This window comes from Pseudorca crassidens, chromosome 5 (assembly GCF_039906515.1).
Source record: "Pseudorca crassidens isolate mPseCra1 chromosome 5, mPseCra1.hap1, whole genome shotgun sequence".
Classification (NCBI taxonomy): domain Eukaryota; kingdom Metazoa; phylum Chordata; class Mammalia; order Artiodactyla; family Delphinidae; genus Pseudorca; species Pseudorca crassidens.
Window position 1 is genome coordinate 76,814,343 of NC_090300.1, and position 27,892 is coordinate 76,842,234.

Here is a 27,892-nt window from a genome sequence, read left to right on the forward strand (position 1 = left end):
GACTTGAGACTTGCTCTCTAATCTGAGTTCTGCCCATAGCTGGCTGGATGACCCTGTTCCCTGAGGCTCAGTGCCTCACTTGTAAAACGAGGGAATTCTGGGATTCTCTGATATCTAAGCTCAATAGCCTGTAATAGTAACTTGTATTTATCTAACTTTTTACATTTTTCTGAGAACTTTCATGTTTGTTATGTCCCGTGATGGTCATAACGTCCTGTGGGGCAGACATTCCTGTCTTGCACTTGGGAAATTCTGACTCAGAGAAGTGAGGAAACTTGCCCAAGGTCACACAGCTGGTAAGAGGGAGAGCTGGGACTCCAACCCAGTTGGCCTCACTCCCAGTTCAAGGCTCTCAGAAGTCAGCAGATGGAATCAGATAATAAGCTTTAAATACTGTAACTCATCACCAGGGGCCATCTTAGAGAGCAGATAGCCGTGCCCAACAGGGCTACATTGTTCAAACTTTTCAAATGTGGGAAGATTGAACAATAACTTGAGAAATTATATTCTTGCTTTGAGACATGCAGTATCATGAATGAGCACCCAGAAGGGGCTGAAATGTAGTAGGAAAAGTACCAGAATTGGTTCCAGTCTTGGCTCTTCTCAAGTTTCTGTGTGACTTAAACAAGTACCTTGGCCTCTATGAGACTCAGTTTCTAAATGAGGCAGGTGGATAGGATGCTCTCCAAAGTAACTTCCCTTTGGATAGGTCTATGGTTCTATGGCAAAAGGTTCAATGCCAAAACCAAACAGCATAGCAGCAGGCGTAAGACTTTTGGTTAGGGAGAGCCCTCTATGCCCAAGACATCCAAACTCTATAAAAACAAAATGATCCAGGAAGTTAAAAAGTGAAGCCGATATAAAGAGTGAACAAAGCAGGTTACTTCTGTAAGTGACTAAGCAAATGTGAAAACAGGGGTTAGAAACTCCTGCAGGAGCCAGCCAAGTTAATAACGAGAGAGGCAGGCACAGTACAGGACAATAGGCAGTGGTGGGGACTGCAGTAAACTGGCAAGCACTACCTGACTAAAGGGAACGGTGACCACTGAGCTCCAACCAAGTTTTGCCAAGCAGGAATGTAGACGCAGTGCAGACAATATTCCAGCTTCTCAAGAGAACTGGAGATCTGAATATTCATGTGAAATAGCCTAATTTTTAAACATTGGCAACAAATCCAAAGACTTAAAACCCTTTCATGACAAATGTGTCTGCTAGCCATATGCTGCCCAAAAGCACCAGTTTGTTAATTCTGTGTTAACATCTGAGTTTGTGTCTATCTTTGCCTTAAACAATTCCAGAGGGCCTGTTTCCTGGCCTTACTTGGGAGCATGCTGCAGTAGTGACCTGCCTGTACCATTTCAAGTCAACAATACTTTTCATCCCACAAATCCCATTTTCCTGTCCACAGCCTTTCAGGCTGGACCTCTGACAGGGGCCAGCACGCACGCCCGGTTCCTGCTCTGCCTGCCTGAAAATAACCTTCTCCAGAAAGACAACAGTGGGAGGGGAAAAGAGTGATTTGGCCTTGCTAGTAGGGTAAAACAGACATTATATTTTTTTCCTGCCACCATTTCTACTTTATTGGATCACATAACCATTTTTATTGTTAATTTAGGTACAAATTAATTGCTGTCCAAATGAATGAAAACACAGATGAACGCTCTCACCATTACTTGACACTTACATGGCAATTACTCAGCTTCGTAATCCAATATAGCGAATATTAGTGCAGCCGTGGTGCATCCTTTGGCCCAACGCACTGCTAATGGGAAGAATGGATGTCCCTGGAGATCCCCTAACAATCTGAGCAAACCTGGGAGGAAGGTGTTGTCGACCCCAGAGGCTTCGTGTGTACCTGTCTCCTCTTTCCAAGTGTAACTGAATAAAGGCATTAGAGGATTTGATGGTATTTTCACGTCCCTTGTTATTCCTCTGAGGGGTTTCTTATCACACCTGTGATTTTGTATATATTTAATCTCTTCAGAGCCACAGGTGAAACATCAGTCCTGGAAAGCATGTTGATAGGACTCCTGTCCAGGCAGCACCAGAGGCCCCCAGCCTGGGTGTGAGGGCCCTGCTATGTATGCCTGTAATCCCAGTACTGGCCTCATTGGGGTCCTGATCACACTGAGCTGGAACTGTCCAGTTACTTGGCTCAGCTTCCCCCAAATGGACTACAGGTACCTTGAAAGCAGGGACAGCATCTTACCCGTCTTTGTACCCCTGCTCGGGGCATGGTGCTTGGTATTGGTGTGGACAGTGATGCTCAGAAACGAAAAAAAAATAAAGCTTGGTGAGCCCCTCACTTTATCTGTCTGCAGCACCTTCTCAGTGTATCCTCTCTACACGGTACCACACACAAGTAATTTCCTCCTTTGTGTCATAGGCTTTTGTAATTTCCTGCCTAATTTTGTCATCTTTCATATAACAGTGAAAATAAAAACATCCATCTAGAAATATCTCCTTGATTTCCATTTGCCAAATCAATCTCATCTCCCCCTACCAAATAAAAGGTCGTTACTTCTTGATCAAATGAAAAGATATTGTATGAATAATGGAATTATACTGTATAAAAATTTTATTAAGACAGGAGGAAAGTCCCTTAGTGGACAGCAGTCAATACCAGACTCTAGGTTAAATCTGACAAATATTCTTTTCCTTGCCCTTGAGACAGTTGCACTGGAACTTGTTTTGAAGTTTTTATGATGAAATTTTAGATTCTCATCACAGAGAACTGAAGGTAAAGAGTTCCATTACTAGTTTTCTCTAACCACTATAGCCATTTGAGAGCCTGTTTAGAGTTGAGAGAATTTCTGAGTCACTTGCAAGAAATTTTCTTTGTCTGCATACTTTACATTCCAATAGAAGAGCTCTTAACTTTTCGTCAAAAGTGGTTTAAAGCATCAGCTGTAAGCCAATTATAATGACTTTTTTGTAGTTGTTCTTGATTTTCTTACAGAGGATAGCTGCACAGATTTGTGTTCAATAGACGTTTTCAAGTTTGTACTCTGTATAGAGCTTAGCATAGTACCTTACACTTGATCAATGTTTGTTGAGTGACTAGGTGAATGAATGAATGATTACATGGATATCTCTTACACAGAGGTGACAAAACATTCATTTATCCTAGAGAGTTCTTCCTTTGATGATGCTAATAGAACTCATAGATTTAGACTAATAGAATGTCAAAGATAAAACAATCTGGTTCGGTATTTTTTCACTTTTCAGATTACAAAAGCAAGGTTCAGAGAACCCCAAGATCACTTGGAACCCTCAAGAGGAATTTCAGGAAATTGTACCAAATATGAACCCTAAGGTAAGCGTGGGTTTCCATGGCAACAGAACATGGGCTGTTTCATTACTTTCTGCTCTCTTTACATTTGTGCAATTCTCAGAAACTAGCTGGGATTCAGAAGTACATGAAAGACTAGTTCATCAAAACTCTTAAATACTTCTTGGATCTTTTTATCCACTAGTTACTATGGAGTGGAGTTCAGTATTCGGTGGATCAGAACATTCAGAGGGGTCTATTACCAATGCAAGGAGAGTGGAAAGAACTCTGGGTCCTGAGTCAGATGGGGCCCAGGCCCCAGCTCTGGAGCTATAGATCCTGAGGTGAATCAGGTCACCAAGCCCTGCCCTAATCCCTAAAGTAGAAGTGATAGCCACTGTTCCACCTTCCTCACTGGAGCTTGGAAGAGCCAATGAGAGAACAGATGTGAAAACGTTTTAGAACTTGTAAAGCATGCACTGTTCTCGATGTGTCCCTAGGGACAGAGTAACCAAGCAGATCCTTTGGAGCATGGGGGTGGAGGGCAACCCCGGGGTACTGTGCCTCCCTGCTCAAGAACTAAGAAATATAGGAAATTCACCTTCTGAGAGTCAAACCAGTGGTTCCCAACTTTTTCCGGTATAAGCCCTCCTTTTTATCATCAAAATCTTCCCCAGACCCGCTCCCACATGATATTTGTACTTACAGTATTTGTCGATTAAGAAAATACATACTGACCAAAAGCTATTATGAGTTATGTCCACTGTTTAATTGCTACATTGTATTAATAATTTTGACAAATACTGGTACTAGATTAAAGCAAACTGTGTTAGTTATTCAACCACCAAGCACTCACAGATTAGTTGGCTTCTCAAAAGACTTCCCTCTGCTCTCAAATCAGGAAATCCTGCATTGAACAGTGAAATGTAAATATAATGAACAGGTCAGAGGCAAGTAATACAATCATCTTAAGTGGACTCTGGCCCCAGGCTGAAGTCAGACTTTACCGATGACATTAACGTATCCAAAGAAACAAGGTGTTGTTTACAAGAAGGCTTGGTTGCCAGTGGAAGCCAGAGGAGGTAGCTCCACTCAGATGAGGCAGCACCCTTGCAGCCCTGCCCGGGAAGATGTGCACTGACCTAGAGACTCAGTCTCAGGTCCTGGTGGAACAACTCCTTCTGTTCCACTCCAGGCTCAACTGAGTATCCTTGCTGCCAGCTGAGAGCAGCTGGACATCCTGACTGTTGTATTTCATTGCAGATGAATGTCTTGGCTGTAGATCATATAGCCATCCTAAGAGCTTGGGTAAGCTGAGACCAGCCCCGAGCAATGGCTGACAGGGCTGAACCTGGCCCTGAGGCCTGTGAGTAGTCTTGGGGCAGCCACCCTATTGGTCCTCACTTGGAGCATATCTTCTTTTTTCATTACTGCAAGCCATGATTTCTCAACCTCAGCACTACTGACATTTTGGATCCAATACTGCTTTGTCGTGGAGTGCTGTTTTGTGCATTGTAGTATGTTGAGCAGCATCCCTGGCTGCTCCCTAATATACAGCAGTAGCATCCTGCCCCTGCCCCCCCCCACCCCGAGTTGTGACAACCAAAACTGTCTGCAGACATTGCCAAATATTCCTAGGCCGGGGGAATGATGCCCCTGTTCCCCCGCCCAGTTGAGAACCACTGGCATGAACCATTCTAGTTAAATGTCTACAGGATGCAACCACATGGGGTTCTTCTCAAAGACTAGCTCATTCCCAAATTACAGTACCTTCAATTTATATACAGTGTCACCTTTATCCAAAAGATGTTAGAATTCTTAAAAAATCACTTTCAAGGAGCTTGTGTTAATTCAGAAATATGGTCAAGCTCCACTTCACTATAATGCAAAGGAAATAGGGATTCTGGCAGCTGAGTGAACTGAAACTTCCCTCTGATGCCCTAGTGATTCTAGGTCATTCTTCGGAACATCAACTGCTCCTTTTTTAAAAGTGTAATAGGGATGGATTGTGCTGACTAGGGGAGTCCCTGGAAGGTGTTGATATTTTGTTGATTTTAAAAATAAATCCTTGATTTGTTTGTTTGGTTTTTTTTTTGCGGTACGCGGGCCTCTCACTGCCGCGGCCTCTCCTGTTGCGGAGCACAGGCTCCGGACGCGCAGGCTCAGCGGCCATGGCTCACGGGCCCAGCCGCTCCACGGCATGTGGGATCTTCCCGGACCGGGGCACGAACCCATGTCCCCTGCATCGGCAGGCGGACTCTCAACCACTGCGCCACCAGGGAAGCCCCCTTGATTGGTTTTTGATTTCTTATTATTTACCTCTTCCTTCTTAAAACAGTACAAAAAAAGACATTTCAATTACCTGAGAAATTCAATTAGTTTTGTGCACTAAATTGAGGATTTTTGCTAAAATGGTTCCAGATTTCCCTAAATAATTCTTCCACTGGAAATTCCTTCTTCTGAGAAGAGCATTCTCACCACAGTCAAACCCTTCAGCAGCATAGAGTTCATCACTGCTCCTACTTACACAGGGAAATTTCCACCTAGTTCCATTCAGGAGTGGGGTTTTCCCCCTTGGCCTCATCCCTGCTCCCCAGGCCATCATTTGCTGTTCCAGGCCTTATAAGCACTGAGAGCTGGTGCCCAGTGAGGGTTCACACTGAGCCCCACACTGAATGCCTCCACGGGCTCCCTTCTTCCCCCGCCCCTCCTCCATTTCAAGGACTCAGGTGTTTTCCCTCTTCTCATCCTGGCCCAGCTGCCTCTTCCTGCCTCCCCAAGCTCAGTTCTGTCTAGTCTCGGGGAGAAGAAAATCTGGTTCCACAAGCACTCTCTGAGCTTTTGTGTCTAAACCCAGGTTCTGTGGTTTCCATATTTATTTATTGTTTCACTTATATATTTATATTTTTTTCAGATTATTTTCTATTATAGGTTATTACAAGATATTGAATATAATTCCCTGTGTTATATGGTAAATCCTTGTTTTTTTTTTATTTTATGTATAATAGTGTGTATCTGTTAATCCCATACTCCTAATTTATCCCTCTCCCACCTCCCTTTTCCCTTTGGTAACCATAAGTTTGTTTTCTATGTCCGTGGATTTTTTTCTCTTTTGTACATAGATTCATTTGTATTATTTTTTAGATTCCACATATAAGTGATATCATATTATATTTGTCTTTCTCTGCCTAACTTACTTCACTTAGTATGATATTCTTTAGGTCTATCCATGTTGCTGCAAATGGCAATATTTCATTCTATTTTATGGCTGAGTAATATTCCATTGTATATATACATATATATATATATATATATACACATCTTCTTAAGCCAATCACCTGTTGATGGGCACTTGGGTTGCTTCCATGTCTTGGCTCTTGTAAATAGTGCTGCTATGAACATTGGGGTGCATGTACCTTTTCGAATTAGATTTTCTTTCATCTTTTCTGGATATATGCCCAGGAGTGGGATTGCTGGATCATATGGTAGCTCTATTTTTATTTTTTTAAGTACCCTCCATACTGTTTTCTATAGTGGTTGCACCAATTTACACTCCCACCAGCAGTGTAGGAGGGTTCCCTTTTCTCCACACCTTCTCCAGCATTTATTATTTGTAGACTTTTTTGATGATAGCCATTCTGACTGGTGTGAGGTGATACCTCATTGTGATTTTTTTTTTTTTTTGATTTGCACTTCTCTGATAATTAGCGATGTTGAGCATCTTTTTACATGCCTGTTGGCCGTCTATGTTTCTTCTTTGGAGAAATGTCTATTTCAGTCTTCTGCCCATTTTTGGTTGGGTTGGTTTTTTTTGATATTGAATTGTATGTGCTTGTGTGTATTTCTCTCAGTGTGGACTAGAGTGCCCTTGTGTACCAGTGAGAAGCAGAGCAAAAGGGAAATATACAGGTTACCTCTTGGAGATGTACCCCTGTCTTGTGTCTTACCAACTATTTGAGACAGAAATGAAGATGAAAAGGGGTAATGATCAAGGCAGCCCTGCACAGGAAGCCCGTTCCCATGCAAGCTACGTAGAGACTCAGGATGGCTGGGGCCTTGAACTCCATTTTTTTTTTTTTTTTTTTTTTGCTGCACCACGTGGCTTGTGGGTTCTTAGTTCCCCAACCAGGGATCGAAACTGTGACCCCTACAGTGGAAGCACGGCATCCTAACCACTGGACTGCCGGGGAATTCCCCAATCTTTTAGTCTTTTCCTGCTGGGGAAAAGGGGAAAAAAACCCTGCTTGGGGTTAAAGAGAGCCTCTTTGGGGTCCCTGAGTTATAAAGGTAGAGGTTCTGAGTTTGAGACCTTGCAAATCACCCCCAGTGAGAAGCCTGCTGGGAGGAGGAAGTGCAAGCAGGCTAGCCCTCACTCAAGGAGACCCCTCTAATGAGAGATGGGGAACCCATCGCAGTGGCAGCTGTTCTCCACCTGGCCAAGGCCTCCCATGACAAGCAGGAAAATAGGGGAACCTGGTCTAACTGTGAGGCAGGGGGTAAGACAAAGGCTTGCCTTACAAGTGCCCTTCTCTCTTTGCCCAGCAGGGTGGGCTGGGTGCCAGCACAGACACCCAGCAGCTGCTGCCTGCCCTATGGTGCCTTTGTGCACAAGACACATACTGTAGTCTTTGTGTGGAACAGCCCCACCCAGGGCACCTGACACTGAAAGTGAAGCACCCATGGTATTTCAGCCTGGCTCAGCTGCTCAGCTGGGTGCCTTCAGACTGGTACAAACTGCACGGTCTTTCCTGCTGTGGCCCTGCTCACCCCAGTGAGAAGTAAGGAGACCCAATTTATGAAGCCTACTGGATGCCAGATACTACACACACACGCACACGCACACGCACACACACACACACACACACACACAATTTCATTTAATCACCTCAACCATCATGTGAAGTAGGCATTTTTATCCCCATTATAAAGATGAGGTAACTAAGGCTTAGCAAGGTTAAGCAACTTGCCCCAAATCACCCAGCTAGGAAGACTTTTTTTTGAGTCTTCACAGAAAGGAACTGATCTGGAGGCTGTGAACAGCCTGCTGTTTCCCACTGCTGCTCTCCCTGGGAAACTGTGGATAAGCAGTGACCCAGGCAATGAAGGACTAAGAATCACACTGAGGACATAAGAGATTTCACCTGCCTCCTCAGACAGGAACGCAGGAAAGGGCTTTGCCTGGGAAGGTCTATTAGGGCAGTTCTCAGAGTGAGGCAGGACCGGCCACCTAGCATCTCCTGAGAAAAATCACTGCTCTCTTCAGAAATGCAAATTTTTTGAGATTAAAAAAAAAAAACTCAAATTTGCTTCTCATCTGTAATTTTATAATGACCATCCTATTTCCTAGTTGACATATGCAGCAATAAAATAGCTGGAAGGTCAGTCAGGGGCATCAAGGGGTGGCGGGGAGGAAAGTTGGGGAATTTCGTGTCCTTCTCGGAATCAAGTGTGGGGTAGAAAGGAACCCCAAGAGGGAGGAGAGGTGGTAGCAGCTGCAAAGGAAAGACCACGCTCCCTGGGTCTGTAGGAGGAAAGCGGTCCCCAGAGAGAGCAAAAGGGGGAGAGGGGATGTCGGGGGTGGTCCTCTGCTGGGCACCGTGCGTGTCCATCTCCGCCGCAGGCCTGCAGCGCTGAGTGTGAAGAGCTGTGCTGAGCCCTGCATCCGGTCGGAAGTACAAGCCTGCAGCTCCTGGCTCGGGAGGCTGCAGCTGCTCGGGGGATCTGCACAATCAGAATTCTCCTAGCGCTTCGTGCCCGCAGGAATCTAGTCACGTGGTGGATGTGGTGCCTGGAGCTGGGGGTCAATGAGAGCTCAGTCTGCGAGAAAAAGCGTTCGTTCCCTCTGAAAAAGCATTCCTTCCCTCTGAGACATATCCTGCTTCACTATGCACTGCTGGGCTTTTCCTCACAGGAAACCTCACCACCTGCGGGAAAAGGCTCCGGCCGGTGACCCAGGCCAGGTTGCTGGGCTCCCCCGGACGCGCGAGTCTCAGGCGCATGCGTGGTGAGCCGGGACGAAGGGAAGCACTTTCCCTTCAGACTAGGATTTTTTTTTTTATCAGAGGCTCGTTATTGGTACCTCCATCTCCTTTAATTCATTTTCCTCTCTACCACAAGGCTGACTTCTCACCAAGCTAGGATCTCATTCCTGAATAACTGTAGGGCGAGAGCTTTAGAGAGATCATTTCCCTCCTCCCCTACCCCTTTGCCAAGGATCTGTAATTAATTAAGAGGGCTAAAGCTTTCATTCGAATTTCCTGAGTCAAAACCAAGGCTTTGTTATTTCTGGGTTGCGGTGGGGGGGGGGGTCCGAAGAAGGAGCAGATTTACCTCTCTTCGACTTCCTCCAGGTCTCTTGATGGGAAGGCATTTCGTAGTCATTTAGGTTCACATCGGTGATGTAAATCTTCTAGATACTCTCCCTCCAGCCCACTCAATCCCCCTCTGCCGAATGACATGCTGGACCCAAGATCTCGCCCAATTTGAGCCTCCCCAGATCCAGCTTGTTCTTATTATCGATGAACCTCCCTCCACACCCAGGACCAACAATTCCCTACTTTCAGAGGGAATTTGGTTCCTCCCTGTTGTTTTCCATTTTGTTTTGTGCTGCTGCTTTTTGTCCTTCCTCAAAAAACCCCTCATTCCTGTCAAAGACCTGTCAGAAATCACTACTGTCCTATGTAATGGGCACAGATGTCTTGTCAGAAATCCGGGCTCTCCTATCAGCAATCCCTGTTTTCCTGTCAGAAATCACTGTTGTGGTCAGGAATCACCCCTCTTCCTTTAAAAATCACTGTTCTGAGAAAAATCACCACTCTTCAGAAATCCTTGTTCTCTTGTCAGAAATGCACTAATATCCTGTCAGAAGTCAACATTTTCTGTCAGAAATCCCTGTTTTCCTGTCATAAACCATTGCTCTCCTGTCAAAAATCCCTGCTCTCCTGTCAGAAATTCCTGCTCTTCTGACAGAGATCCCTGTTTGTTGTCAGAAGTCATTACTTTCCCACTGGAAATCGCTGCTCCTTGCCTGATCCTTCTGTCCACAGGATATTCAGAATTGTTTGTCACATTTTGACATTGATAGCTTTCCTGTGACTTACATCTTGCTGGCTGTTCACACCTGTTTTGCTGCATCTCTTGAAGCTCAGCTCTGGGTCCGGAAACAGCCTGGGCCAGGGGGAACTGCACTGAGGCATCCACGTTCTCATGTGCCCCTCTTGGCTGATTACAGACAAGTCATTTTTGCTTGCTGGACCTTTTCCTCATCTCTTTGTTAGGGATGATAATATCACCATTCTGCCTGCTTCACAAGGTTATTTACTTTATTTAAAAATTAATTTTTATTGGAGTATGGTTGCTTTACAATGTTGTGTCGGCCTCCCCTGCATAACAAAATGAATCAGACGTACACATACAGATATCCCCTCCCTATGTATAAAATTGACAACGGATGGGCACACATGGTATAGCACAGGGAACTCTACCTAAGGTTATGTACTTTAGATCAGTGACGGTTCTGACTTTCAGAAAGCCGCTACCTTATTCGAGCCAACATCTCTCTTCCTATAATTTTTGTTCACAGAGCAAGTCTAATACTTGTATGCCACAGCCTTTCAACTCACCTCTAAATCTTCTCTAACCCAATGGAAATGACCACAGTGCTCTAACATCCAGATGAAACCTGCTCAGTTCCCTGTGTAACGTGGTTTCCAGACCTGTTGCCAGCCTGGCCACATACAACACCCCCCCGAAGACATGTTCTATCATAGTTTGTTTGGGTTTCCCTAAAAGTGTGGTCTGAGCAACTTAGGGGAAGCAGGATTACTACCTCTCTCCTTCTAAAACAGATTATTAATGTGGCCCAAGATTGCATTAGCTTTTGTATCATTTACCAAATAGAATCTTCCCAGCCAAAAGCTCCATTTGTTCAATAAGTCTTTTTTTTTTCCCCATTAGAGGTTTGTAATTTTCTTTGAATAGATTTTTGCATGTCCTTTTAGGTTAAATGCAAAATACTTAATGTTTTAGAGTCTTCAGGGAATGAGCACACTCTCTCTCTTTCTTCCATTGTATTTCTTTCTAGTCTTCAACACTGGAATCTAGAAATGGTATTGATTTAATTTGAATCTTATAATCTGCAATGTTGCTGAACAGATTTGTCATTTCTACTAATATTTCTAGATTCTCTGTCTCTTTCTTGGAGGGCATGTCCATTCTCTCTTATAATGTGGAAAGCTTTATTTATGGGAAGACACAGCAGTACTCCAAGCTGTAGCATTTTTTTTTTCCCTAGGAAACACTAAAAATGGGTGACAGCACCCTCTTCAGCAGGAGTGTTGCTGGCTATACCTAAAAGAGTATATCGTAGTACAAGGAAATGAGGACGACATTATTAGATGGGTAATCTTTAATTAATTCTGATTTCTATTTTTAAAAGTAAATCATTCAATAACTTTGGTCATTCAACCATTAATAGCAACAAATTACTTACCACATACTTCACAACTGAGCACCGATCACACCAAAGTTGGGACGATGATTAAAACAGGCTTTTCACTGAACTGTACACTTTTAGAATGGTGAATTTTAAAGTATGATTTTTTTCCAAAAAAAATAATCAGGAAAAATTAAAAGCATAGGCTGTGGAGACAAATATTTTGAATTTATATCCCATCTCTGCCTCTAACAGGCCCCGTGGCCTTGGGCAGTTACTTAATTTCTGTAAGTCTCAGTTTCAACCTATGTAAAATGGGATTATGAATTGCTCCTCCTCCATTCCCCTGATAAAAGACCCTCTCCTCCCCCATATGGAGATATGGAGTGGCCAAAGTATCTCATTTTCCTAGATATAATGATAAGTGCAGATGTGCTCACATAACCCAAAGAGCATCCGTTGAGGTCTTGAAGAGGGCTCGTGTGGATGTCAGGTCAGAATAGGGCTCTTTCCTTCTGAAATTATAAACTGTAAGGCTCACGGGAGTCACAGCCACTGGGGCTCATCTTTTCTATCACATGGAAAGAATATACTAGAGAGTGAAGCTTACACAGAGGAGATGGGAGGAGAGAGAACTTTTTGTTAATATCGTGTGAGCACATGGATCCAGCCTACCCAGAAACTAGACAGCTCCTGGTATTTTCATTCGTGTGTGCCAATAATTCCCTTTTTTCTTTGGCTTGTATGAGTTGGGTTTCTGTCATGAGCAACCCAAAGAGGCCTAACATAGAAGTCTATTTGATAAGGCTGCTGTGAGAATTGTTTGTGGTAATACATGTAAAGCACCCAGTGCTTTTATAGAACATGTACTCAAAAACTGAAACTTACCGTTATCATCGTGATCATCAATATGCAATAGATAGGGACGGTTTTGTGTCTGCTTTGTCCCCTGCAGTAGCTAAGACAGTACTAAGTATAAAGAGTTCAGTAAACATATCCTTAGCAAGAAATTTATATCTTTCCCTTAATATGGAATTTAAACATGAATTAATCAGAATTTTTCTCTGCTTTCTAGTCTTAGGAGATAGAGACAAATCAACAAAATGGAAAGAGTGCTGAACTGGGGAGCAAAAGACCGAGGTTCCAGTTCTGACAATGTTTTTCACATACTGAGTGCCCTTCCCCTCTCTGGGCCTTGGTTTCTCCATTTGTCAAGTTAGGCTACTGGGGCTAGGTGATGTTAGTCCCTTATGAGCTCTAAACCTGAGATTTAAGAAAAAAGAGCAGAGAATTCTTTTAACACCCCATGATTTCTGAGGGTTAAAACAAACTCAATCTCACACACCCTTTTTGCATCCCTCAGTGATACATGATCAGGGAAGTTGCGGTACTTGCTGATGACCACTTGCATGATTCTGTGATTTTGTGTAGGAAGATGCGAGGAGGTTCAGTACTCTTCACTCGCTAACATAGAAACGTTGCAAAATGCATTTTAGAATGATTTTCAGCCACGTGGCCTGAAATATAATTTAATATCCAGAAAAATATCAATGGAAACAATATGTTGCATTCATCAAGCATTCATTTAGGCCTTCTAGACACATACTGTGCCAAGTACCAGGGAAACATAGGATCTAAGACCCAGTTCCTGAGGTCAAGGAGAGCGAATCTTGCGAGGCTGTTTCCTGAATGTCTCGTTCATCAAGATTTCACTGGAGTTCAGATGCAAATAGAGATTTTGCTAACCTGGGTGTCCACTGTGTGCCAGGCACGGGGTAGACAAGTTTGTGTACATCATCTGTCACTGAGATATAACTTTCCTGCACTTCCACCTCCCAGAAACACTGCTCTGGCTGAGGCCAGAGACAGGAGCCTTGGTGACTGATCCTCCCTTCACAAGGAGGCCCTGACCCTCCCAGCCTCGTCCTCTCTCATCCTGGCTGTCTGATCAGAAATGAAGCTTCACTCTGTCGTGGAGCCTGGAGCTGTGGTATGTACAGCCATCTGAAGCCCTCACTTTGTGGAAGATGTGAGACATCAATTTTTACTCAAGTATTGGGGGGGGGCATAATTTTTTATGTTAAAATAAGTATTGATAGATCATGGAACAAATTTAAGATTCATTCATTTTTTTCCAAAAAATATTTATTGAATGCATACTGTGTGCCAGGCCTTGTCCTAAGCCCTGAGGATTGAAAGATAAATATACAGTACACAGTAAAAAAAAAAAAAATCCCTGCCCTCATGGGGCTCACACTCTAGTAGAAGGAAATAGACCAAAACACAAAACAAAACAAAAACCACCCCATAATATTTCAGATGCTGACAAGGTCTATGGAGAAAAGTAGAGCAGAGAAGCGGACTTCAAAACAATGTCCAATTTGCAGAGGATTGCTTCAGGCTTCACCGTCTGATTCCTTGGGGCTCCTCCTTGCCTCGGCCACAAGGTTGCCTGGGCAAGGGATGGGGGTTGAGAGTTGAGGGTTGGTGGGGATAAGCAGGAGATGAGCTGGCCTAAGAGATGCATCTTGCGCATATCGACGCAAGGAGAGTTGATGTGGAGGGAAGGGAGGCACCCAGTGGTGCCTCATGGCCCAGAACCCACACCCTATGGGACCCCAGTCAGGGCTTGAGCAGACTTCTGTCTCCATATTTCTACCTCACTCAGCATGATCCCCACTCGAGTTTCTCCGAAGCCCAGATGGCTGCTCTGGGGAATTTCCTTCAGTTGCCCCCTCACTTTCACTCGTCAAACTTCATCAGCAATTCCCCAGGCTCCGCCCCAAGCCCTTGCTCTTTTGGCCAAAGGCAGCCCTGCTCTGTCACCATCCCACCTCCTATGCCTACAGAGGTTTCCAGTGTGCTGAACACTCTCCTGGCCACACACGGTGGTGGTTTCTCATGCCTCACTCTTACAGGGCAGAGAGAAGGAGGCACATCAGAGGAGTCGAGCTTGATGAGCAGCGGGGTGGGGGAACCGTCCTGCCGCATAGGACAGACACCGCAAGCCAGTGCTTCTCAGCCTTGACGATGCCCCAAAGTCAGTCGTGTATGGACTTGTTAAAACAGAGACCTCTGGGCCCTGCCCCCAGAGTTTCTGATTCAGTAGGTCTGGGATGGAGCCCCAGAATCTGCGTGTCTGACAGGATCCAGGTGGCACTGGTGCTGCTGAGGCCGAGCGCACACTGAGATGCAGGGCTCTAGGCCAGCCGGTGAGGCGTGCTGCGTCTGCCCTCTGCGCTCCAGCCTCCTCTTGGGCCCTTCCCTACCCTCTAATTTGTGGACCCTTTTCCCTCTCCACTTTCTTCCCTTCCCTGGCCATCTGATTTTCTCTCTCACTCTAAAAAATGCCCTTTGGAGTGTGATCTGAAAAAAAATTCTACTAAGTTGCAAATGGCTGGCCATAACTATCATCCCTTCCAGGAATATTTGAATTTTGAAAGTCAAATAAACTCCAAAGCTAAATAAATAAAACTCTGATGGTGGAGTTCAGGGATCAGCTAGTGAATAGTGGCTGTGTTTGGAGGCTTAGAGCCTCTGAAACTGTGTAGGTGGCAACTCATCTTACCTCCCGCTGGGTGCCCCTGGGGGAATGGCTCTCGCCCAGCCTGGCTAAGAATTGAAATTCTATGTCCCTCTTCTCCAGAAGCAGTGAGGCAAAGATGCCACTGCGGAAGAGAACAACTACCAGCAATAATTAAATCCCTCAAGGAGACAGGATTCTCAGTGTCTTTTGTGTTTTGGGAGTGTCTCTTGCTTTGGTGGAAAGAAAGAAAATCTGTTTTGACAGGCTCTGCTTCTCCTGCTGAGAGAGCCCCCTATGTAGTTGTAACAGGGCCTGGGTCTTTCTTTGAAAAATAAATTGACCAGAATTTTAAAAAGTAAGGTCATGGCCCCTGCCCCAGGTTTAGAAAGAAGGAGTGGGCAGGCTTAGAAGATGTGGGGAGGGCTTCCTGAAGAAGAGGCTGGAAAAGAAGGTGTGTGGAAGGAGGTCAGCCGTGGCCAAACTGCTCATCTGTCCAGAATCTCACCCCTGGGTGCTTGCCCTCCAATCCAAGAGATGTCTCTTGGCCTCACTGCCTCTCGTCCTTCTCCTGAGAAGCAGTCATTTCCCAGAGAGAGTGGGAATTCTGGCAGAGAAGGAGCAGAAAGGAGGAGCAGGGTCTTTGGTGGGCCATAGCGGGTCGTCCCTCCAAGCTGACTTGACGAGGGCAGCCATGTGGCAAGGTGGGCAGGCATCAGCCCAGGAGCCAGAGACCTAGTTTCCTGTTCTTGGGTGGCCTGGCTCAAGTAATTGTTTCTCCACCGCCCACTGAAGAGTTCATTGAGATGATCTTTAATATCCCTTCAGCCCCTGAAATTCCACTACCTCTTCTCCCATCACCATCCGCCGTGAGAGGTGCTTCAGGGAAGAGTTAGTGCATGTGGACCCACTAGTCAGTGCATGGATGACAGTCACTTTTTTCATCTCTTCCCTTGGCCTCAGATGGAATTACACAGAAGGACGTGTCTGCTGCAAAGCGTTTCTCTGATCTGTCTTCAATGGCTATTTCTGAAGCCACATTACACACTGGGAAACCTCCCCATTTTCTCCCCTGTGCTCCCCTTCTTACCATTCTTGTCGGTTTTGCACAAGGAACTCTGCGGCGATCCCAACTGCCCTTGTCTGCCCCTGAGAAATACTGATCCATGGTGTCCTTGAGGGCTCAGGTTGGAAGAAGCAACCAGAGTATGATTTTGTTTCATGACATGTAACTTTGGTAACATGCCTATGTAAGTGTGTGTGTGTGTGTGTGTGACACAAAGACTTAGGCTGGAGGCATTATAACCTGGCAGTGAGCTCAGGTTTTGGAGTCATACACACCAAGGTTTAAATCCTGCCTCTGCCACTTATTAGTTGCATGACCTCAATCAAACTGCCAAACTTTTCTAAGCCTCAGTTTACTTATATGCAAATTGATTATATGCACCCCAGGAGTTTTCTGGGGACTTTCTGCCTCTCCAAGCATAAAATTTGTTTCAGAGTTAATTAGAAGGTTCCATCAGTGTCGTGAGCATGCATCCTTTCTGGTGGATAGTAGCACTTCTTTCTACTGATGCTACCTCATTGGGGGCCACCATCCTGTACCCCTGAAGACACCTGGAATCCTAAGCCATAGTCCCCCAGATAGGCTGTGACATTCAAGAGGCAGCTGAGTGGAAGAGGCCCCTCTTCTCCTGGCCCGCTGGCCCTTCAGCCCCCATAAGATCACACACAAGGCACAGGCAGATTTCCTTCCTGAAGGATTAGGCCATCTTCAGAGAGTAGGAAAAGAACCTAGAGCACTAGTTTATTTGGACTTTTTCCTGAAGCTCACAAGGAAAGACTTTGATCTTCTTAAGGAGGGCCCTTGGATGCCCCAACTCCCATGGACCTCAAGGCACACTGTCATCTTTGGTCTGTACAAGTCCCTGCTCCTGTGTTCATTCCCTTTTTCCTCCGTGCACACCTCCTCCGTGCACACATTCTCCTTCCCTTATAGGCAACCATGGATTTAGCCTATATCTTTTTGTGTACTTCCTGTGTTGTGTTTTTATTTTATGTAAATGGTGCTGTGTCACATGCACATTCTTTTTCTCCCTTCTTCCCCCCGCACTGTGCTTTTAAAATCTGTGTGCGCTGCTCTGTGCACTTCGAGCCGGCTTTCCCCTCTCTCCCTCCACAGTGGACTCTGGGTGACCTTCAACTTCCTTGCCACAGATAACAACGCTGCACTGAGCTTCCTCTGACAGCAGTTTCTCCTTCTCCTGACCTGACTCACGTGCTCTCAGATTTGTCGACGCCATCTCTAATCTCTGAGTCCAGAACACATAAAGCATGCTCTCTCTGGGTCCTTGTTACCGTGAAGACCCCGGTAACACCCAGGTGGCAGAGAAATGAGCATTGATATTTGTGCTCCCTTGTCTCATAGAGCCCTCGGGGAGGATGCTCTAGACCTGTGGTCCTAGACAATAGGAGCCTCTTATGTGAGTTTTCGTATCAGGCCTATTTCTTCTTTCAACTGGTTGACTGTTTAAAGAAAGCTCAGAAACAGTAGAGTCTAAACCCATAATGAAAACATCCTTCGTTAGAAATGTATTTATCCTGTCCTTGGGATCATGCTCAGGAGAGTTTGGTTTCTTTTGGGGTGGGGGAAGTAGGGGTTTGGGGAGGCACAGGGAGTCTTGCTGGCATCTCAGAAGAGCTACACTTGATGTTCATGGCTGCTCTGGGATCCTCTGGGGAAGGGCAGTGGCCTCAATTAAATTCTTTCATCAGAAATTCCTTTCTACTTAAGAAAGGCTCAGTGATTTGCCAATTCCTTCCAAAGCCTTAACAGGATTAAATACTGTTCACTGAATGGTGTCTATTATTACTGGGCAAAGTTTCATAGACTTCCTGACTTTTTTTAATCCTTTTATCCTTCTTCTTTACTCTGGCTACTTCTTCAGTCAAACTGCCTCTTCTTGGGGGTCCAGAGGTGCTGCACGAGACTCAAGGGGCACAGTACAGGAGCCTTCACCGCCCCCCCCCAGCCCTGACTCCATAGCCCTGGGCTATTGGCTTGTATGGCCCCGATACTGGCTTGACTTATGGCCTCAGTGTTCTTGTTAAAAAAAAAAAAAGGAGGGTGTTGGAGAGTTGAGGCTTTCTGGCTCTTGTGTCTCTGATTTTACAAAGGTTTCGGTATTCCTTGGCATTTCTAACATGTAGCAACTTCTGCCTTCTCCCTCCCCACATCAGCAATGACTCCCAACCCTCAAACTGCTGTGACCACAGCCCTTGGGACCCCAATTCTCCATCATTCCCTCCTGCCTCTCTGAGGCAGGAGCCCCCAGCCCTCTCTGAGGCCCTTCTCCATTTCTTACCTCTTTCTCCCTGCTCATTCTCATATTCCTTTTCTCAAGGAATTCCCATCCTTCTGTACTCTCCCTCATTGAAATGACAGTTGAAGGCATGCAGGGTTTCTCCCTTTTTTCCCCAACCCTCCCTATGGTCCCACAATCCCCCCAGGGGTTCTTGTCAGGTAAGTGGAACCTGGGTGTACTTCGAAGGCCCTAGAATCTTTATCTTAGAATCATCCCAGATTCTTGAGGCTCCTCTGGATCAGGAATCATCTGGGCTACCCTAGAGCTCTCACTGTCATGCCAGGATCTCAGGCTACCCCAAGATCCTCTATGCTTCCCCAGACATGTTTCATAGGCGAGGAGAAGACAGGGACCAGCAAATCTCCCCCATGGAAGACTGATATGCTTCTTGACCTTTCCCCAGTCACATCAAGCCCATGGGGATTTACTGTCTTCTAAGAGAGTTGGGCTACCAGCTCTGCTTCAGACTCATTCATGCATTCTTTCACGTATCACTCATTCATCTGACACCGGGGAAATAGCTCAAGGCTGCTGAGATGGATACACTGCAGAGCCCTGGGCCTCCAGAGCTCACAGTCAACGGGGACACACAGATGGTAATGGATGGAGACTTGCAGACAGGTTCCACCCCCTTCTACCACACATGGTTCTTTCTCCTGAAGAGTGGGGACCAGGGGACAGGTTGGGGCTGGGGAGAGTTTGACTGAAGCTCTAATTTACCTAAGTTATCATCACTCAACTGCAAGGTTGCTCACAAGTACATTCGTTCCCCTAGACACAGTGGCATACACAAGAGAGCATGAAAATCAATAGGATAAAAAAGGCAGAGGATTTTGCAGTGATAAATAGGCATGTTTATCAACTTGCCCTTCTGTTGGAGTTTTCTCCTTGCCTTCCTTTTCTCTAAATTTGTCTGCAGTTCACAGGGGAGGGTAGGAAGCTGGAAGACAGCCCTGAGAGGACTCATCTTAGCACACGTGGGGATCCTACTGTGGCTTTGTACAAGCCAAGCAGGAAGATGTGTTTTGTGCTTGATGGTACCAACTGAAGTACTCTTTCAAACTTGGTGTTAGCTTGGAACCACGTCCATTTGCTAGATGTCAATTTTTAAAAGAGTTCTAAAGACACTCAGCATTTTTTGGTGTCACTGGTAGTCATAACACTAGGCCATACTTTTATGAAGCTTCAGATAGAGAGCAAATACTTGATAAATATATGTAGTACAGTTGCAAGTCTGTACACACCACTCAGACATGAAGAGGAAATGCAGGATTTTTTCCATGACTGATCTAATCTTTCTCATGAATCCTGTCCCTGTTGTATAGTAAAGGGAGTAAAGATAATGGTAACTTGCCAATCAAGAGTAGATCAGTCTGTTCCAGGTTTGAGAGGCTCACGGGGCTAAATGCTTAGAAGTTCTGATGTCTTTCCCCTCCCCCTGTCCCACCCAAAGGTGGTGGCAGTGGCTCTGGAGCTCTTGCTTGTCGTATGCTGGCCTCTAGGCCCTGTGGGTTCCTATTGCCAGCCAGGTGTCTGACCAGTTTCTGGCTTCCACAGAGACCTTGTGGTTCAGTCAGGGCCCAGGGTACCCTGCTGGCTCACACCCTCTGAGTCTCAGCCACTTTCCCCATCTGCCCTAAGGCCTTTGATGTGGGCTCACTCTGTCCCTTTCCCGGAGACCCCTGTCAGGCCCACTCACTTGTACCTCAGCTACCATCTCTATTTTCCAAGGGGCATATGGGGACTTAGGGGGCCTTCCATGGAGGAGTCAGGCCTGAAAGCACTAATGCTGGTCATTGTTTGAACTTTTCAGCTCTTAATGTGACCTCTTCTTGTTAGTATGGGGAACAAGCTGATTCCCTCACAGGGGACCACCATGGAATGAAAGGCTCATAAAAAATCTTTGCTTTTGGCTTTCCCCCAAAGCCATCTAGCATCTCCACCTGCCTGGATTCAAACTTGGGGGATAAGGTAAACTATAAACTTCCAACCTGATTAATTCCTTCCACAATTTTCATCTCTTTTCCTTCTCCAACTGCCCCCTGGAGCAGGAGGGGGAGGACCCCCACCACTTCATCTTATATCATATCCTCCAACTTCCATAGGGCAGCACCTTCATAGCCTGGCCATCATGATGAAAGTAGGGCTCTTCTCTATGCTGTGGAAGGAGTTAGGAGGTGAGGCCCCCAGGCTTGGCCTTTGATATGGGAGTTGCCAAACAACCAGGAACTAAGGATAAAAATGCACTGTTTTACCATCCCCTAAATTTCTCCATTACATTTTATATTTACGTATGAGCCCTAGTCTTTCTCTAGATTAGCACTGTTGCTTAGGAAGACATAAAGATTAGGCTGATAATATGTTTTTTAAATTATTAAAAGTTATCTATTGCTTATAGATTTTTTGATGATGGCCATTCTGACCAGTGTGAGGTGATACCTCATGGTAGTTTTGATTTGCATATCTCTAATAATTAGTGATGTCGAGCATCTTTTCATGTGCCTCTTGGCCATCTGTATGTCTTCTCTGGAGAAATGTCTATTTAGGTCTTTCGCCCATGTTTTCATTGGGTTGTTTGTTTTTTGATATTGAGCTGCATGAGCTGCTTGTATATTTTGGAGATTAATCCTTTGTCAGTTGCTTCATTTGCAAATATTTTCTCCCTTTCTGAGGGTTGTCTTTTCATCTTGTTTATGGTTTCCTTTGCTGTGCAAAAGCTTTTAACTTTAATTAGGTCCCATTTGGGTTTTTTTGTTTTTATTTTCATTACTCTAAGAGGTGGGTCATTTCAAAAAGACACATGTACCCCAAAGTTCATTGCAGCATTGTTTACAATAGCCAGGACATGGAAGCAGCCTAAATGTCCATTGATGAATGGATGAATGGATAAAGAAGATGTGGTACATATATACAATGGAATATTACTCAGCCATAAAAAGGAACGAAATGGGGTCATTTGTAGAGATGTGGGTGGACCTAGAGTCTGTCATACAGAGTGAAGTAAGTCAGAAAGAGAAAAACAAATATTGTATATTAACGCATACATGTGGACTCTAGAAAAATGGTACAGCTGAACCCATTTGCAGGGCAGGAATAGAGACGCAGACGTAGAGAATGGATGGGGTGGACACGGGGTGGGGGTAGGGAGGGTGGGATGAATGGGGAGATTAGGATTGACATATATACACTACCATGTGTAAAATAGATGGCTAGTGGGAACGTGCTGTATAGCACAGTGAGCTCAGCTCGGTGCTCTGTGATGACCTAGTTGGGTGGGATGGTGGGGGTGGGAGGGAGGGGATATAGGTATATGTATGGCTGATTCACTTCATTGTACAGCAGACACTAACACAACATTGTAAAGCAATTATACTCTAATTAAAAAAAAAAAACCTTGTTCTTTGGCCTTAGACAAATCGCTCAATTTTAAAGTTACATTATTCCTCATAAGAAAAAAAAACAGAGGGACACACTACAAAACACCTAACCAGTACTCAAAACTGTCAGCGTCATGAAAAAAAAAGAAAAGTGGGAAACTATCATAGACCAGAGGAGAGTAAGGAGACATAAGGACCAAACACAATGTGGTTTCCTGTCTCAGATTCTGGAACAGAAAAAGGACACTAGTGGAAGAACTCGTGAAATCTGAATAAAGTCTGAAATTTAGTTAAAAATAAAATAAAATAGGGGCTTCCCCAGTGGCGAAGTGGTTGGGAGTCCGCCTGCCGATTCAGGGGACGCGGGTTCGTGCCCCGGTCCGGGAGGATCCCACATGCCGCGGAGCGACTGGGCCCATGAGCCATGGCCGCTGGGCCTGCGTGTCCGGAGCCTGTGCTCTGCAGCGGGAGAGGCCACAGCAGTGAGCGGGCCGAACCACAAAAAAAAAAAAACCATAAATAAAATAAAATAAAAAGTCATCATGCTGGGGAAGGGGGAGGAAAATAACAAGACATGGTCTCTGACCGGAAGGAATGATGACAAATGTAAATAAGTAACTGACCTGCAACAGGAATTTGTAAGTGCTTGAGGGGTGCGGTGCAACGGCCAAAGCAAGAGGGTTTGCAGAGGACTTGGTGTGCCTTGGACATGATGCAAGTAGAAGAGCGTTGAGGTCACAGATGACTAAGCTCTCAAGACTGGATTCAGGAATATGGAGGTTTTTGAGGAGGATCTGGTTCCATTTCGCACCCTGTGCTGCTAGAACTATACTTCCGATTGCTGAGCACACACTAGGCCTGGTTTCTGGGTGCTTTCTGGAGTTCAGTGCACCTCATGGGCTGCTGCATGAATTTGTGCTCTATGTGCCTGACCGGGTTCTAATTAGACGCTAAGTTTGTAGCGAAACTTGACTCTTTCAGAGTTTGCCCAAGGGAAACAAATGCCTTCTGAAAATGGGGCTAGCCCGTGGAATGTCTCCAGAGGTTACATCTCCTTTTCCTTAGCAAACTGGTCCCCTAGCCACCCTCACCATTGCCAGCAGCAGCAATAGCTACAGCTACAACTATCATGGATTATGGAGAGACAACAGAGTTCCGTGCCAAGGAGGGTCCAGGATGCGAGACGATACACTCTTTAGGAACTGATAGTGAGGCTGGGAGGCTCTGGGCACTCGGGGGCACATTAATGCAGCAAATATTTATTAGGTGCCTCTATATACTAGGCTTTGTTCTAGGCATTGAGAATAGAGTGGTGAGAGAGACACAGGAAGGTGCTTTGATCCACATTACATTCATAGATAATGTAAAAAATAAATAAGTAAAAAACTATAAACCAGAACTATAAAAATATCAGAGACTAGTAAGTACTACACAAAATATTGAATTAGAGTGATAGGCTGAAGAGAAGTAGGTGGTCTCTTTGGAGGAGCTGGTCAGGGAAGTTCAGCAAAATGTATAATACTTCTTGTGGGTATCTGAATTGAACACAAACGGCCCTATAATTATTACTGGAGTAAATTGTGTTAATTGTCTCCACATGCCCTGGAGCATTTATATGTATTATTTCTGACATCTACAGTTTATTAAGTATAGCAATAATTTAATAACAGGCCATACATCTTGTTTTCTTCTAAGCTTTATTAGATTGGATTAAGATAGTTTTGTCTACTTCTAGTGGAAGTGGAGGGAGTGAGTGAAAGAGATTGCTTCTTTGGCCCAAACTGCAAATAAGTCTGACAACCTTGCATAGAGAGCAATTTCCATGAAGAAAAAAATGGGGGAAGCAATCAATTCATTAAAGGCTGACTCAGAGGGGAGGAAATGGAGACATTGGATACAGGGAATATGGACCATAAGTTGTGAGCAATCTTCTCATTTATAGTTGATGGGAACATTATACCTCCTTTCAAGTTTTTCATTTCACAGAGCTAATGATCAGTCATGGGTCATTTCCCCCTAAAAACCTCTTATTTTCTCTGAAAAGATCCTTAAGAATGCACAAGGCTCAGAAACTAAGAAAGAAAGTCTAATGGTAACACCCTAAAACAATGAGAATATCAGCCATTGTAAGGTTTCTGAGACTTTACAGAAAGAATCACCAATAAAAGAATAAGCAAGCCCAGGGAAAATGTCAGCTCATGCCAGTTTGGAGACAGGCTTAGCACTGAGTGGGCAGATGCAGCCATCTCATCTCCCAGGGAGGACCACTAACTAATTAGCTCTGCTCCGTGATTTAAAGCACTATTGATTTGTCCATGACATTAGTGGAGCTAGTATTTGAATCTAGGCATTTTGACTTCAGAGTGTCCATAACCATATGTTAAACTGCTCCCTGGAAGTGGTCGGCGGCACGTGGAGGGAGGAGGAGAGAGAGAGAGATGAGGAATGTGCCCTAAAGATTCAGATATAAGAGACAGTAGAGGAACTACCCTGGTGGCGCAGTGGTTAAGAATCCGCCTGTCAATCCAGGGGACATGGGTTTGAGCCCTGCTCCGGGAAGATCCCACGTGCCGCGGAGCAAGCCCGTGCACCACAACTACTGAGCCTGTGCTCTAGAGCCCGTGAGCCACAACTACTGAGCCCACGTGCCACAACTACTGAAGCCCACGCGCCCAGAGCCTGTGCTCTGCAACAGGAGAAGCACCGCAATGAGAAACCCATGCACCGCAATGAAGAGTAGCCCCTGCTCACCACAACTAGAGAAAGCCCACGTGCAGCAACAAAGACCCAGCGCAGCCAAAAATTAATTAATTAATTAATTTTTAAAAAATAGACAATACAGCTCGAAAGAGATTCGGAGAGACAAGCCAGGCTGGCTCTCATCAGTTTTGCCATTTCTGGCATCATTCTTTATGAAGCCTGGCCTCACTTCCTGTCTTTGGGTTCCACCAGATCCCTCTATTTCTAATCACTTTTCTTTTTTGCTTAAGCCAGTTTGAATGGGTTCTGTTCATTGCAACCAAATGATCTCTGACTCAATAAATTAAATTAGGAGGGAACATTTTCCAGCAGGGGGTCTGAAATTAGAATTGTGTGTTATGTTAATCAGCTAGAGAAGTATGTGAGAAATGTTTTAATTTGCTCTTTCTTAAATTCACACAGTATACTAAGCAGGGATGATCTAACTGCTTTAATAACTAAGATTAAATGTCATACTAAAGTATAATTTATAAAAGGGAGTACAGGGAATTCCCTGGTTGTCCAGTGGTTAGGACTCTGTGCTTTCACTGCCAAGGATGCGGGTTCAATCCCTGATCTGGGAACTAAGATCCCACAAGCCGCACAGCTGTGGCCAAAAAATTTTTTTAAAATAGAAAAGGGAGTACAATCTCTGCCCAGTGACTGGGGATTAGTACAATCATGGCTTCACTTCCACCTGGTGGAGTGGAATTTAAATTACAGGGATAGCTTTTTGGAATGGTAGTAAAACCAAGTAGCAATCAGTCAGAAGAATGGGTAGAGATGATGCATTCTTTTTAAAAGAAAAATAAATTTATTTATTTATTTATTTATTTATGGCTGCATTGGGTCTTTGTTGCTGTGCTCGGGCTTTCTCTAGTTGCAGTGAGTAGGGGCTACTCTTTGTTGCGGTGCACGGCCTTCTCATTGTGGTGGCTTCTCTTGTTGCGGAGCACAGGCTCTGGGCGCACAGGCTTCAGTAGTTGTGGCACATGGGCTCAGTAGTTGTGGCTCACGGGCTCTAGAGCGCTGACTCAGTAGTTGTGGCGCACAGGCTTAGTTGCTCCGTGGCATGTGGGATCTTCCCGGACCAGGGCTCAAACCCGTGTCCCCTGCACTGGCAGGCGGATTCTTAACCACTGTGCCACCAGGGAAGTCCGATGCATTCTTAATTAGTCTTAATTTTTGTTTCTTAGTTAATGTGTTTTTAACTTATTGCATGAGTTCTCCATTGCTGCATTACAAATCATCCCCCAAGATTCAGTGGCTTTCAAAACCATCATGTATTCTCTCTCACAGTTTCTGTGGATCAGGAATTAGGACAGGACAAAGCAGAGATGGCTTGTTTTTGTCTCACAGTCTCTAGGACCTCAGTTGGGAAGATGTGAAGTCTGGGAGGCTCTAATCATCTGATTTGGGAGGCTTCTCCACTCATAAGTCTGGCCATTGTTGCTGGTTATTGGCTGGGACCTCACCCGGGCTGTCTTCCAAACACCTACATGTGATTTCTCCATGTGGTTTCTCCCCCGACCTCGTTTGGCCTTCCGCACAGGGTGGCTGCTGGGTTACAGGAATGAGTGTCCCTAGAGAGAACCAGGTAGAAGCTGTATCACACATTATGATCTAGCCTTGAAGTCACATAGCATTCCTTCTGCCACAGTCACAAGACTGCTCTGTTTAAGAGATGGGAATACAGATCCCACCTATTGAGGGGAGAAATGTCATAGTCACATAGTAAGAAGATTAAATTGGATGGGAGATACCGTTGCAGATATTTTTTGAAAACTATAGACAAAACACAATGACAAATGATGACTTTTTTTTTTTTTTTTTGTAGTACGTGGGCCTCTCACTGTTGTGGCTTCTCCTGTTGCGGAGCACAGGCTCCGGACGCGCAGGCTCAGCGGCCATAGCTCACGGGCCCAGCCGCTCCGCGGCATGTGGGATCTTCCCAGACCGGGGCACGAACCCGTGTCCCCTGCATCGGCAGGCGGACTCTCAACCACTGCGCCACCAGGGAAGCCCTATGCTGACTTTTTAAATAGACATGTAGTGGAAGTCTGTAAGTCCCCTACATTTTTGAAAAGCAGGATATTTAGTAAATTCTTAAGCCGCTTGATTGAAAATCTCATCACTTGAAAGGAACAGGTGACAGCAAAGGGGTACTCATAGTCCAGACTGGATTCTGCCAGCAAAGAACTGTTAGTGAGGTGAAACTCATGAGGGTTTCGAAGAGAGTGCCCATCCCATTCAAGCAGGACAAGTCAGATGTGTATCTTCAGACTTACAGACTTGAAGAAGGCAGACTTCAAAGAGTTCAAAATGGATGATCTCATGGTGAGAATCTCTGAAAGCGAGTATGGCTAAAAAAAGGATGGTTCTAAAAATAAAATTCAGAGCCTAAAATTGTGAATGATCCTGATGAGGAAGAAAAAAAATGCCTAAAGAAAACAGTATTTCTGCTGATGAGCCCCCATTTTAAGAGGGCACACACACAAAGGTGGGAGGACGGGCACAAAATCAAGGATGTGTATAGAATGCCACAAACCTTTAAGAATGTCAGAGGAAAGCAAAAGCACACGAAAAGCTGAGGTTTCGAGGGTGGGGAAGCTAAAGATAAATAACCGAGAAGATTCTTCTGACTATGTGCAGAACAGGGAAAGAGCAGGCATCATCCATTTCCAAGCCCATCGTATGGTCTGTTAAAACATCTAGAGTTAGCCTGCTAGTTAACACAATGCACATTTAGAAAATATAATTTTGTAAAGTTTCCTACAATTGACAGGAATAAAGCAGAATGCCTTTACTGCTATGTTGCTTCCTCCTTCACCATTATGGACTTTTAAATTTAGGATGACCATATGTCCTAGGCTGCTTAGGATAGGCCCAGTTGTACCTGTGGCCTGAGGGAATTATTAATAGCATTCCATGTCATTCTCAGAAGTGTTCTCGTTTGAATACTGGACAAGATAGGACAGAAATGGCTGCATAATTTACTAACCCCAGTGCAAAATTAAAATGTGGAGGCCCTTGTTCAAAAAGCAGGAAAAAAGTGCCGTTAAAGGTCCTAAAATATAAAACTTTTCCCTTTCTTCTGCAGTCTCTCTTGACTTGCTGTGGTGTTTTTTATTTTATGTTGTTCTAATTAAAATTTTTTTTCAATTATTAACATGAATTTTACCT

The 27,892-nt window shown here is 44.9% G+C and overlaps 1 long non-coding RNA gene across 2 annotated transcripts in view; it reads left to right on the forward strand.

Moving 5' to 3' along the window:
- Positions 1-27,892, forward strand: part of LOC137224496 (uncharacterized) — a 90,183-nt gene that overhangs the window by 3,219 nt on the left and 59,072 nt on the right. For both annotated transcript variants that reach the window (XR_010943367.1, XR_010943366.1), the window contains exon 2: positions 3,229-3,316. This is a non-coding gene — a long non-coding RNA (uncharacterized lncRNA). The remainder of the gene's footprint in view (positions 1-3,228; positions 3,317-27,892) is intronic.